Source organism: Alligator mississippiensis, chromosome 5 (genome assembly GCF_030867095.1).
Source record: "Alligator mississippiensis isolate rAllMis1 chromosome 5, rAllMis1, whole genome shotgun sequence".
NCBI lineage: Eukaryota > Metazoa > Chordata > Crocodylia > Alligatoridae > Alligator > Alligator mississippiensis.
The window spans coordinates 136,963,550-136,974,548 of NC_081828.1; the positions used below are offsets into that span (position 1 = coordinate 136,963,550).

At 45.1% G+C, this 10,999-nt stretch overlaps 1 protein-coding gene across 2 annotated transcripts in view; it reads left to right on the top strand.

The window, feature by feature from the left end:
- Window positions 1-7,801: 7,801 nt before the first annotated feature.
- LARS2 (leucyl-tRNA synthetase 2, mitochondrial) overlaps window positions 7,802-10,999 on the top strand; it is a 144,376-nt gene continuing 141,178 nt past the window's right edge. The window contains exon 1 of one of the 2 annotated variants that reach the window (XM_059728766.1): window positions 7,802-7,927. The gene's annotated coding sequence lies outside the window, so the exon portion shown is untranslated. The remainder of the gene's footprint in view (window positions 7,928-10,999) is intronic. The other variant, XM_006261950.4, reaches the window with a different exon arrangement.

Sequence of the window (10,999 nt, forward strand, 5' to 3'; positions counted from 1 at the left end):
CAGCGGGAGGATTTGAAGGCCCTGATCACAGAGTTCCGAGATATGTTCAGAGAGGTACCAGGTGAAGCACAGGGTGTCAAACACCAAATCCTAACCCTGCCAGGATGGGTGATATGCAATCAGTGGAGAAGGTTGCCCTGTCATCTCTGGCCAGCAGTAAAGCAAGAGATAGACCAAATGAGAGAGCTAGGAAATTATTGAGGAATCACGAAGCCCGTGGAGAAGTGCAATGGTGGTGGTGCCAAAAGCAGATGGTTTGATACGCCTGTGCATTGACTATTGCAAGGTAAACAAAATTGCAATATTCAATGCCTTTCCAATGTCACAGGTGGATGACATGTTGGAGAGAGTCAGCCAAGCTCAGTATATATCCACTCTGGATCTGACTAAGGGCTATTGGCAGATCCCTATGGCAGCAGCGGACAAGGAAAAGACGGCCTTTGGCACTCCATGGGGCTTGTTCCAATTTAAACAGATGCCATTTGGGCTCTATGGGGGAGCTGCCTCCTTCCAGTGGCTGATGGAACAGGTACTAGCACCACACCAAGGGTATGCAGCTGCATACATCAACAACATTATCATCTTCTCACAAGACTGAGAGACCCACCGTCAGCACCTACAAAAGGTACTGGAAGAACTTAAGTGGGTGGGAGTCACGGCCAACCCCCGGAAGTGTGCACTGGGGAAGAGGGAGACCCAGTACCTGGGTTTCCTAGTTGGCCATGGTGTCATAAAACCAGTAGCAGACAAAGTGGTGGCCATACAACAACGCCCTTTGCCACAGATGCTTAAACAACTGCGATCATTCCTGGGTTTCACCAGTTACTACCGATGATTTATCCAGGGATTCTCAGAAAAGGTGGCTCCCTTAACAGAACTAACCAAGGGCTGCCGAAACCCGGTTCAGTGGAACCCAGAAGCACTCCGTGCTTTCAAGCAATGAAAAGAGGCTCTGTGCCAACATCCAGTGTTACACACTCTGGATTTTCAGGGTAGAAAAATTCTTTCTACAGACAGATGCCTCAGGTGTTGCAATAGGGGCAATCCTCTTTCAAGAGGATGGGGGCAAGGAGAGACTCATAGCCTTCACCAGCAAGAAACTAACCCTGGCAGAAACCCACTACTCTACAACTGAGCAAGAGTGTTTAGCCATTCAGTGGGGAGTAGAATTGTTCCGCTATTACCTCATAGGTATAGAATTCATGTTGATCACTGAACATGCCCCCCTGCGCTGGCTGAGGACGGCTAAGCTGGATAATGCTAGGCTAATGAGGCGGTCCCTGGCCTTACAACCCTTTTATTTTACAGTAAGGCACCATGGAGGGAGGCAGAGTGGGAACGTCGACTTCCTTTCATGCACAGATGGCAGATGAGACTACACCATGGATCACCTGACAGAAGTCAAACAAAGACACCAGCTCTAAAAAAATTCTTACTTTTTCTTGTTTGGTTGTTTTGTTTCTTCCTTCCTTCTGTTCTTTCCCCTTGTGGCTCTTTACTATTTTCAGGTTACCTCTCCATGGGGGACTATTGAACTTAGGGAGGAGGTGTGTAATAGGGGCTCAGGCAGGAGCCCTGTTATTAAAGCAAGGTTGGGCAGGATTGTCCTAACCATGCACCCTGCCAGGTGGAGGGAATTACAAACCCAGGGCAGGACCAGGTGATTAGCCCACCAAGACTTGTATAAATCTGGTGGAAGGGCATATACTTGTCGCCTTTGGGCACAAGTAGAAAGCAAGGAGTGTTTGTAGCCCCAGACAGTGAAGGATGCAAGGAACCTGCCTGGTGACTGGGAAGAGGTGCCGAGACCATGGGACTCTAAACGGGGAGAGTCCATTTGGGGCAAGCTACACACCTTGAGATTCTGGTGGCTCCACTGAGTGGTGGGAGCCTAGGCTGGGCAGAGCCACACAGCAAGGGACCCCAGAATGAAGGAGGCATCCCACAGGTGAAGGATGATGGGTGGGTAAGAGGACTCCACACCGGCACAGATCCTGATCCCAAAGGGACAATGCTGCTGGGAGTGGCAACACGGGAACCAGGGAAGCAACTGGGACTGATCCCGCTATGAGACTTATGTTGTGAGACGCGGGGAATGTGCCTTGCTAACAAGATAATTAGTGCTCAGAACACTGAAAGTCAGAAAGTATCCGGTGCTGGGAGAACTGCTGGACGTTACCAGAAGTAATTGGTGAGGCTACAGTTACTGTAACCTTTTACTTTGGAAAATAAACTAACACCCTGAGCAAGTTACATCTGGGTGGTGTTTGTCAATCCCTAGCACTGAAAAGATCACTGATCTCCTCCATTTTTTTTCAAATCCAAGTCATGGCAGACAAGTACAGAGGGGAAACAAAGCTAGGATCGCCCAACCCACTCACAATCCAAAATGTCTAATTTTCCTGCTATTTATCCTCTCTTTAGCCTTTTGGGGGTTTTATACTATCAACCATCACCATGGGAGCTGAGTGCCTTCCACATGAAATCAGTAGCAATAACAAAATCCTTTGTGGTCTTCCTAGATTCTCTGGAACTTCTTTTTGGAATCAAAATTCTGCTTGAGAATAAGGGTTTTTTAAAAAATGTTTTATTAATTTCCTCGTTTCTTTTGTATTATTGTTTACATCAGAGAAATTCTGTGTTTTTTATTTCCTCTTGCAATTTGAACTGCGAAGCACAGAAGAAAGTGTTTTTCTATAAGACCTTAATGAAAAATTATTTAAAATCACCTGAAATAATTTTTTTTTCTGTAATGTGTGAAGGGCAGCGAATAGCATTTTCTATTTCAAATGCTGGATTTTTTAAATCCTATTTTCCTGTGGGGTAAGAGAAAGACTAAAAATATTTTTTCATATAGGAGCAATGCTAGGAGACCAAAGCATTTATGGTAACGATAAGCCAGGGCCAAATTATAACTGTACAGAAATCTTTGAAGCATGTCTATTAAACTAACAGAATACAGGGGCACTTCTGCAGACTACTTTATAGTGGAACTAATAAATTATTTAGAAGCCTTGTGTTGATTTTAAAAAATGCTAATGAACAAATTAGTGTAAATACTCTGTATTTCCAAAGAAGAAAGGCAATATGTAGGGTTAGTGAAATAATTTATTACCATAATTCTTACTAACATAAGGGCAAACTTCTTTATGCCATTGCTTTTCTGTCCTTTCCGTAAGTGTTCTTCCCTTTTCTAGCAGCACAGTTGCTGGCTAGGAACTCTGCTAACACATTTATTCAACTCAGTTTCACAGGGAATAAGGAATGGAATGGCAGTACTGTGGACTCTAAACTCGGTATAGTTTTCAATGATTTTCAAATATATTTGTGATATTCATTGATATTTTATTACAAAAAAGTATGTTTTCTGCCTCTCATGCTAATCAGATTATATGAGAGGTGAGTTAGTGTCTTGCAGTACCTTGCTTTACTTTTTCTTCCGTCAAAATTTGCAAGCAGTAAATAGGAGGAAGAATCTTGCCATGAATATTATTCTGCTTTGATAGGGAAATGTGGCAGAGAGGCTAAATGATTTACTGCTACCACACTGAAGAAGTTAATATCAGAGTTGGTATTAGAATTCAGGAATGCCTGGAACCCTGTTCTCACATCACACGTTGGTCAGTGTATGGTTATTTATTGGGTTCATATCTGACAATGTATGTCAGAGGAAGGCATTTAGGAATTAATAATTCCTTTCACATGAACTGCAGCTGTATATGCCCCAAATTAACTAACAGCAACACTTTTCCATAGACAAGAACTTGGCGCTTAGCTGTGTCACTCAAACCTTGAAACAACACCTCCAGATGGAGTCACCACATATTCTGATAAGCAGTGGAATCCTGGAAATTCCAAATGGGACCAGTTCCTTTGACCTGTTACTGGTGGGCAAAATTCTCCCTGTAGTAAGTGTCACCCAGTAATGAGTGTTTCCAGGCTGAAGCAAGTATGCAACTGTATGTGTGGAATGTTCACTGAAACATTCTGGAGTCTCTTTAAAGTGTGATTAGTTCAATATTATTCCAAGCAGATTATCTCCAGCTATAAGCAAATGAAATACATAAGTAGATTTTTCAGGAAGGGAAAATGATTTCTTTTATTAAGCAAACAGATTTAAAAAAAGATAATGCGAAGGTCTGTCTTAGTGATCTGTTATAATCTTGTTGCCAAGCTTTGGAAAATATAGGTCAATATGTTTAATGCAACATAGAGGGGTTTTTAACAGTCTTGAAATAATAACACATTTAAAAATACTTAAATTTCTGTTTAAAAATTGGTGGCAATTTGAAATGTTTCAAATGTTTCTTACAGTTCAGTACCACATGAAACATATTCAGTTATAATCAGAGTTTTGCAGCTTTACTCACTGTAGGTAGTATCTTATTCTGTGAATAAGTCTATTAAAATCATAGCAACTACTCATGGAGTAAATTAGTATTGCATATATGTACTGTAAGAGTGATGTTGCAGCTGTGCTTCAGAATGGGAGAGTGAGTATTGAAGTTAGTTGATGTTGGGGTTCTGAGTGCTGCTGGCTTGATTCCCTCCTGTGTTGCTGGTTTGCTGCCTATGCTTAGTTAGTCCAATAAAATTTATCATCCTAAGAAATTCTTGCCTGTTGCATATAAGATGATTCTTTTAACAGTCAATCTGGTATATTGCCAGTTGCTAAAGAACAAGATTCTACTTTATCCCAATGGCCTTTGGGCCTCAAATTGGTATTAGTTATTGAGATTCCATCGAGACTGCTGGATAAAAGGGATCACTAAAATGAAAAGTCCTTGAAAACATACAGCCAGGCTAACTGGCAGCCTGTGAGCCACATATGGCTCATGGGTTATTAAATTCCAGTTCACAGAGCTTGCCGACATGACTCCACCTTGTCTGCCTGTTGCTAGATTCATGGCCTTTGGTTATCATTAGCAACTAAAATCAGCAACAGAGGAAAGGGAGGATGAGCAGCAGTGACACACCTCAACAGAGTAGACATGCTGACAGAATCCTCCCTGCTGCCGGAGGTGGGTCATTTGGTCCTCCAGAAACCCTGTGGTCTGGGTCAGGCCCACAGGGCCAAATGAGTTGGACACCCCTGGCCTACAGTATCTTAAGATGCTGTACCTCTAATCCCAATGCATTTTCACATTACACAAATTTCATCATTCTGAGTTTGTCTAGCTGCTGGATCCTAGTCATGGATTGTGCTAACTGTTCCCACACTAAACTCCTGACAACCTGCAGCAGCCAGTGTGAGAATTCATATAACCATGATATAAATTATTCATGAAAAGATTTAGGATGGAAACACCTGTTAAATTCCAGTACTCCAGTTACCATCCCTTAATAAAAACCAGGTAGAAAGGAAAATAGAGGGGTAGGGAGTCATTCTATTTTTCTGCGCATAAGAGTAAATCAGGAATAATTCCACCAGACCTCAGTGGAATTACCATCGTGTAAAAATAGTATGAGAATCAGACTGGTGTTTACCTCGTTTTTTTGTGCCCAGAGGCTATAAGTATATTTGATACATGTGCATAGCAAAGCTGAAAGCTAATTCTTGGTAAATGATTATTTTTAGTGACATAAAACATTTAGATTTCAGGTTTAAAAAGCAAAAGTATTTCATCCCACCATAGGTACTACATAACATCAACAGAAGCTGTGGATTTCAATTTCATTTGCAAAAATATACAATTATTGGTTGCTGGCAAAAAAGACACAATCAACAGGAAAGAAATACTCCTTGTTCCTTTGAGACAACTCACAGTAATTAAAAACAATTCTGAACTGTATTCTGTTGACAACTGGATGTTACTTTTCAGCCAGGGGTGGAATTAATTATGCTGCTTTAAATTGTCTTTATTTGACTTCTGTTTTTTTCCTCATTAATTCAAAAGATAAAATTTAAACAAAACAGCTATTGGCCCTGCATCTGGGCTACTGCCAAGAAACAACTTGCAATGGAAAGGAAATACAATTCTTCAAGTAGAAGCATTATAAAAAAACAGCCACATATTGTATCTTTGGATAAATTTTACATACACTGTGGAAGGCACCAAAATGTGTGAGGCACTGTAAGACTCATAGGCTGACACGATCCTTGCAGATTCATTTGTTTCTTTCTGTTAATTTGCTAGTTTCATTTTAAAATTTGATTTACAAAGATATGTTCATGGTAGCTTGTATGAAACACTTCTGAAACTGGCCTGACCCCACCCCTGCACCCATGTTTTTTAACTTTACTCATGCACATGACTTCTTTCCATGCTACTTTCCAGTGATTCTCAGACAAGGTACTGTAGATCCTTTCAGGGGTGTGACAAGGTTCCATGCAATGTTAGCAATGTTGGGTGTGCTCACAGGTAGATCTCTGATTTTTAAAAGGGGCGGAGGGTGCAAATGGTGGACTGCACCATCATATATAAAACAGCACATATTTTTCTCCAGTTAAAAAGAAATTAGAAGCTTTACAGGGCCTAGGGCTATATTACTCAGATCAAAGCAAAAAACAAACGTTATTGGAATATGCATTAAGTATAAAAAGCAAATTAGGCAAAAACAACCCTGCAAAAACTAATCAAAAGATGCTTTGAGTAGTCCTGTAGTCATTAGAATTAAATGGACATCTCCTTTTTTCAGATCCATCTAATGAAGTCTAGCCATCTTGACATCCAATGCTTCACTGAAAGTTATTTTCATGCCTCAGTTAGTGGTTTTAGCTACGGTTAAAAAGAGTCTGCAGGAGTGTGAAATAGGAGCTATGTTACCAGGAAGAGCTAACAGACAACAGTGACAGAAGAAAGGCTAGCTTGGTTAGCAGAACATCAAGCCAATTCAAAAGGAGCGAGGGTTGCTAACACCTGCAGAATGAAGAGTTTAGAAAGAATGAGGTAGAGTCTAATGAGTCAGGAAGTCAACTGATCCTCTTGCTGTTGCCTGAATGGAAATGCTGCTGCCACTGACAGGCAGCTGGTTTTAAAGTTTGGGTGGACCAAGAAACATAGTGGGAGGCAGGGGTTGGAAAGCACCGCTACCCCCCAAGTGTACAAACGTGATTTACAAGAGAAACCAAATGCTTTCAAATGAGAATCCACCAGGTTAAAAGCATCCGGGCCTGTTGCAGCCTGAGTTCTTTACATTAGAAACCTTACGGGATTCTTTTTCCAGTCAAAACACAAGTGAAAAATGAAAAGCTAGCATTTCCGGAGAGGCGCCTCATGTCTGAAAAGGTGGAGAACCACCAGCCTGTTCATTTGAGGGCAGCCAGATGCCTGCAGATGTGCTGCCAGGGACTGGCAGACCAACCCATTGGAGTGGCTGGGGTCGTGCGTCGGGTTCCTAAGGGGACTGAGAGCATGAGCGAGCAGCCAGGCACGGAGACAGGTGGTAGGTGAAGCAGACGTATCAGGTTGGGTGCGACATTTGTGGGGCTCCTGGTTTTTTTACTTACAAAGCTGCATTAGTGAGCAAAGAAAGGACGAGAATGGCCAATCATCCTGCCTCTCAGCACCTAACCTCCTGCTCCTAGACTGGGACCGAAAACCACCGCCCCGTTGGGACGCCGGTGGCAGTGGTGCTAAGTGAGGCGCTGGAGCGGTCAGGCCTGGCTGCCCTCGCAGCGTCTCTTAGCACGCAAGTTCAAGGTCGCGAGTTTTACTCAACGCCAAGAGCAGAGGCAGGAGGTAACGCCCCCACAAGGCACCAGGCTCCGCCAGAGGGGCGGAGCTTCAGGGACTCTCGACAGCCTCGCCCCGCCTGAGGCCACGCCCCTTCCCCTCAGCTGCTGTGGTGCGCCTGCGCGGAGCCCGCTCTTCCGGAGTTGGAGCACGTGGGCTCGCGGCGGTTGAATCAAACATGGCAGCGCCCAGCGCTGAAGCGGAAGTTGGTGGCGCGTGAGGGCCCGGGACTCGCGACCGCCCCAGCTCAGGTAACAACAGCCCCTCTCTCGAGCCGGACCCGGCCTTAGAGCGGTGGGCGGCCGGGCGCGCGCGGGGGAGCGTGCGCAGGGGGCTGCCGTGGCTCCGGCCCAGCGCCTCGGGAGCCCCTCGGCCGGAGGCTGAGGCTACCTTGGGCCTGGGCGGCGCGGAGTGGGAGCAGGGCTGGATGGGACCTCACGAGGCCGCCCGGCTGTGCCCTCTGACTGAGCCCTGCCAGTCCCTGCCCCGCTCCTTTCCACGGGCGGGCTCTCCACCCGCGCCTACCGAGTCCTGGGTCTCCTGCTCAACCCCGGCCAGCCGCCTGCCAGGCCGGGTAGGAGATTCTGGCAGGAGGACTCCGGGGCTGCTTCCCTTCCCATGTCCATAAACTGGCTGCTTGGATTCCCTCAGGAGCTGTCTAGTGCGCTCTGCTCGGCGTCCCCCCTCCATGCACTTGTTTTGAATCCACTCCCATCCCTGATTTTCTTTTCATCTGTCCCAAGGATTAAAGTGGCACTATCTAATAGCCATCTGTGTTAACAGTGGAGGCTAACTTGCTCTGTGGGTACAAGGCCTGTGCTACTGACATGTGTCCAGTAGGTCTGACTAAGCCATCCCAGTTAAGTGTCTGTGCAGCCTGTGCTTGAAAACTTCCAAGGATAGAGATTTCGCAGTTTCTCTAGGGACCTGTTCCAATGCTTGATCCACCCTCCTTCTCAGAAAATTCCTCCTAATCGCCAACCTGAATTTCCCCTGCTGCAGCTTGAGGCCATTGCACCTAGTCCTGTCCCCTACAGCCACAGAGAACAAACAGCCCATCTCCATTCTCTCTGCAGGGGTCCTTCAGGGATGTGAAGACTGTTATCAAATCCAAGTTTCCTCTTTGTAGGCTCAATAACCCTAGTTCCTTCAGCCTGTCCTTGTAAATCTTGCCCAATTCTTGTTGATTTCAGTGGGAGTTAAGCACACAAATAGCTTGGAGGGTTTGGATCGTCAGTCTCTGTGTCCTCCTCTGTGCAAATGATTTGACTAAATCAATGATTCTCGACCAGGGTATGTGGCACCCTGGGGTGCCATGAGATCCTTTCAGGGGTGCCCTGGATTGCTATGTAATAATAGCACTGGTAGGTGTGCAAATATGATTCACAAGGTAAACCCAGAGATTTCAAATAGGAATCTGTAGCATTAAAAAATTCTGACTTTTTTGTGGTCTTTCTGAGATTTTTGCAGCAGAAAAAACTGTTCTGTTATTTTTCCATAGTCAAGAAATAAGTGAAAACTAAGAGCTGGTACGTTCCGAGGGATGCCTCAAATTAACGAGGGTGCTTTGACTCAAAAAAAAGTTTGGGAATCGCCGGTCTAAATAAGCACTTCAGTAGCTCAATGTCCCCAATGTCACAGAGAATCTGGAAAACAGCCATGGAGAAAAAGGCCTGAATCAAGATAAGAGAAAACCCTTAGAAATAAGTTTGCTGTGCAGCAAAATGGCCAGTGTAATTTGGGCTACATAGGTGTAACCCAGGGACGGGCAAAATACTCCCCCCTCTCCCTGCTGGTGCAGCCCAGCCCAGCTCCGCAGACCCCTGCCAGCCTGCGCCCCACTCTGGGTCCCACTGGTGCTGGCCCTGGGACATTGGTCTCAAGACATTCGGACATTGGTCCCAAGATGGTGACCAGTGGGTGGGGCACCTGTCAAGGGACGGGGCTACCCATGCGACCCTCAACAGCCTGCCAAAACTGGGTAAGCAGCCCTCCGCCAAAAATAATTCCCCGCCCCGGCGTAACCTGGTGAATCATTATGTTCTTAGTATGGTTCATGTGTACAGTTGTAATGTTGCATTTAGTGCGGGACTGTGTTTATTACCAGAAGAACATAAACGTGTTAGAGGGAGCTCAGATTTCCATAACGGAAATCACCAGGACAAGATTTGCACCCATGAAGATGGCTTAAAAGAGCCTGTGGGGCCTGGCTAATAGAAAATAAAGAAGAAATGCAATTCTACAGAGTTAAAAAAGAGCCAGGATTGGGGCTGAAGCGATACATGGTGCGATATCTAGAAGACTGACTGATCTACCAGTCCTGCAATAATATTGTGATACAACCATACAGATGTCTGTCACAATAGTGGGGACACAAAGTGTTAGTTCCCTTTATCCCGTGAACCTGTTGGAGGGTTTGTCCTGCAATGGGTGGCAAGGTTGTCTGAATACTCGCACATTGTCCTGAAAAAAACATTTTCTCCTGCAACAAGGGCAACATCTGTTCATAGCCATAGATGACAGAGATGTATTACTGCACATACTTGATGTCAGTACTCAGAGCTTATACGCTTTATAGCAATAATTCATGTATGGGAAATGGAATAAGCTTATACTGGCAACAGGTGCTTTTAAATTAGGATAACTGTGTTAACACTAGGCCTTGCATTGATAATGTTATTACAGTTAAAACATTGGAATAGTTAAGACTGTTAAAATTTGAGTGAGGATCAGGCCTAAGGATGGAAGAGTGACATGGAGCAAAGGATATTGAACCATACTGTTCAACATCTTCATTAACGATGTGGACACTGGAGTCAGAAGCGGACTGGCCAAGTTCGCCGATGACACCAAACTTTGGGGCAAAGCATCCACGCCGGAAGACAGGCGGGTGATCCAGGCTGACCTGGACAGGCTCAGCAAGTGGGCGGATGAGAATCTGATGGTGTTCAACGCCGATAAATGCAAGGTTCTCCACCTTGGGGAAAAAAAACCCGCAGCATCCTTATAGGCTCGGCAGTGCTATGTTGGTTAGCACTATGGAAGAAAGAGACTTGGGGGTCATCATTGACCACAAGATGAACATGAGCCTGCAATGCGATGCTGCGGCTAGTAAAGCGACCAAAACGCTGGCTTGTATCCATAGATGCTTCTCAAGCAAATCCCGGGACGTCATTCTCCCCCTGTACTCGGCCTTAGTGAGGCTGCAGCTGGAGTACTGCGTCCAGTTTTGGGCTCCACAATTCAAAAAGGATGTGGAGAAGCTTGAGAGAGTGCAGAGAAGAGCCACGCGCATGATCAGGGGTCAGGGAAGCAGACCCTAC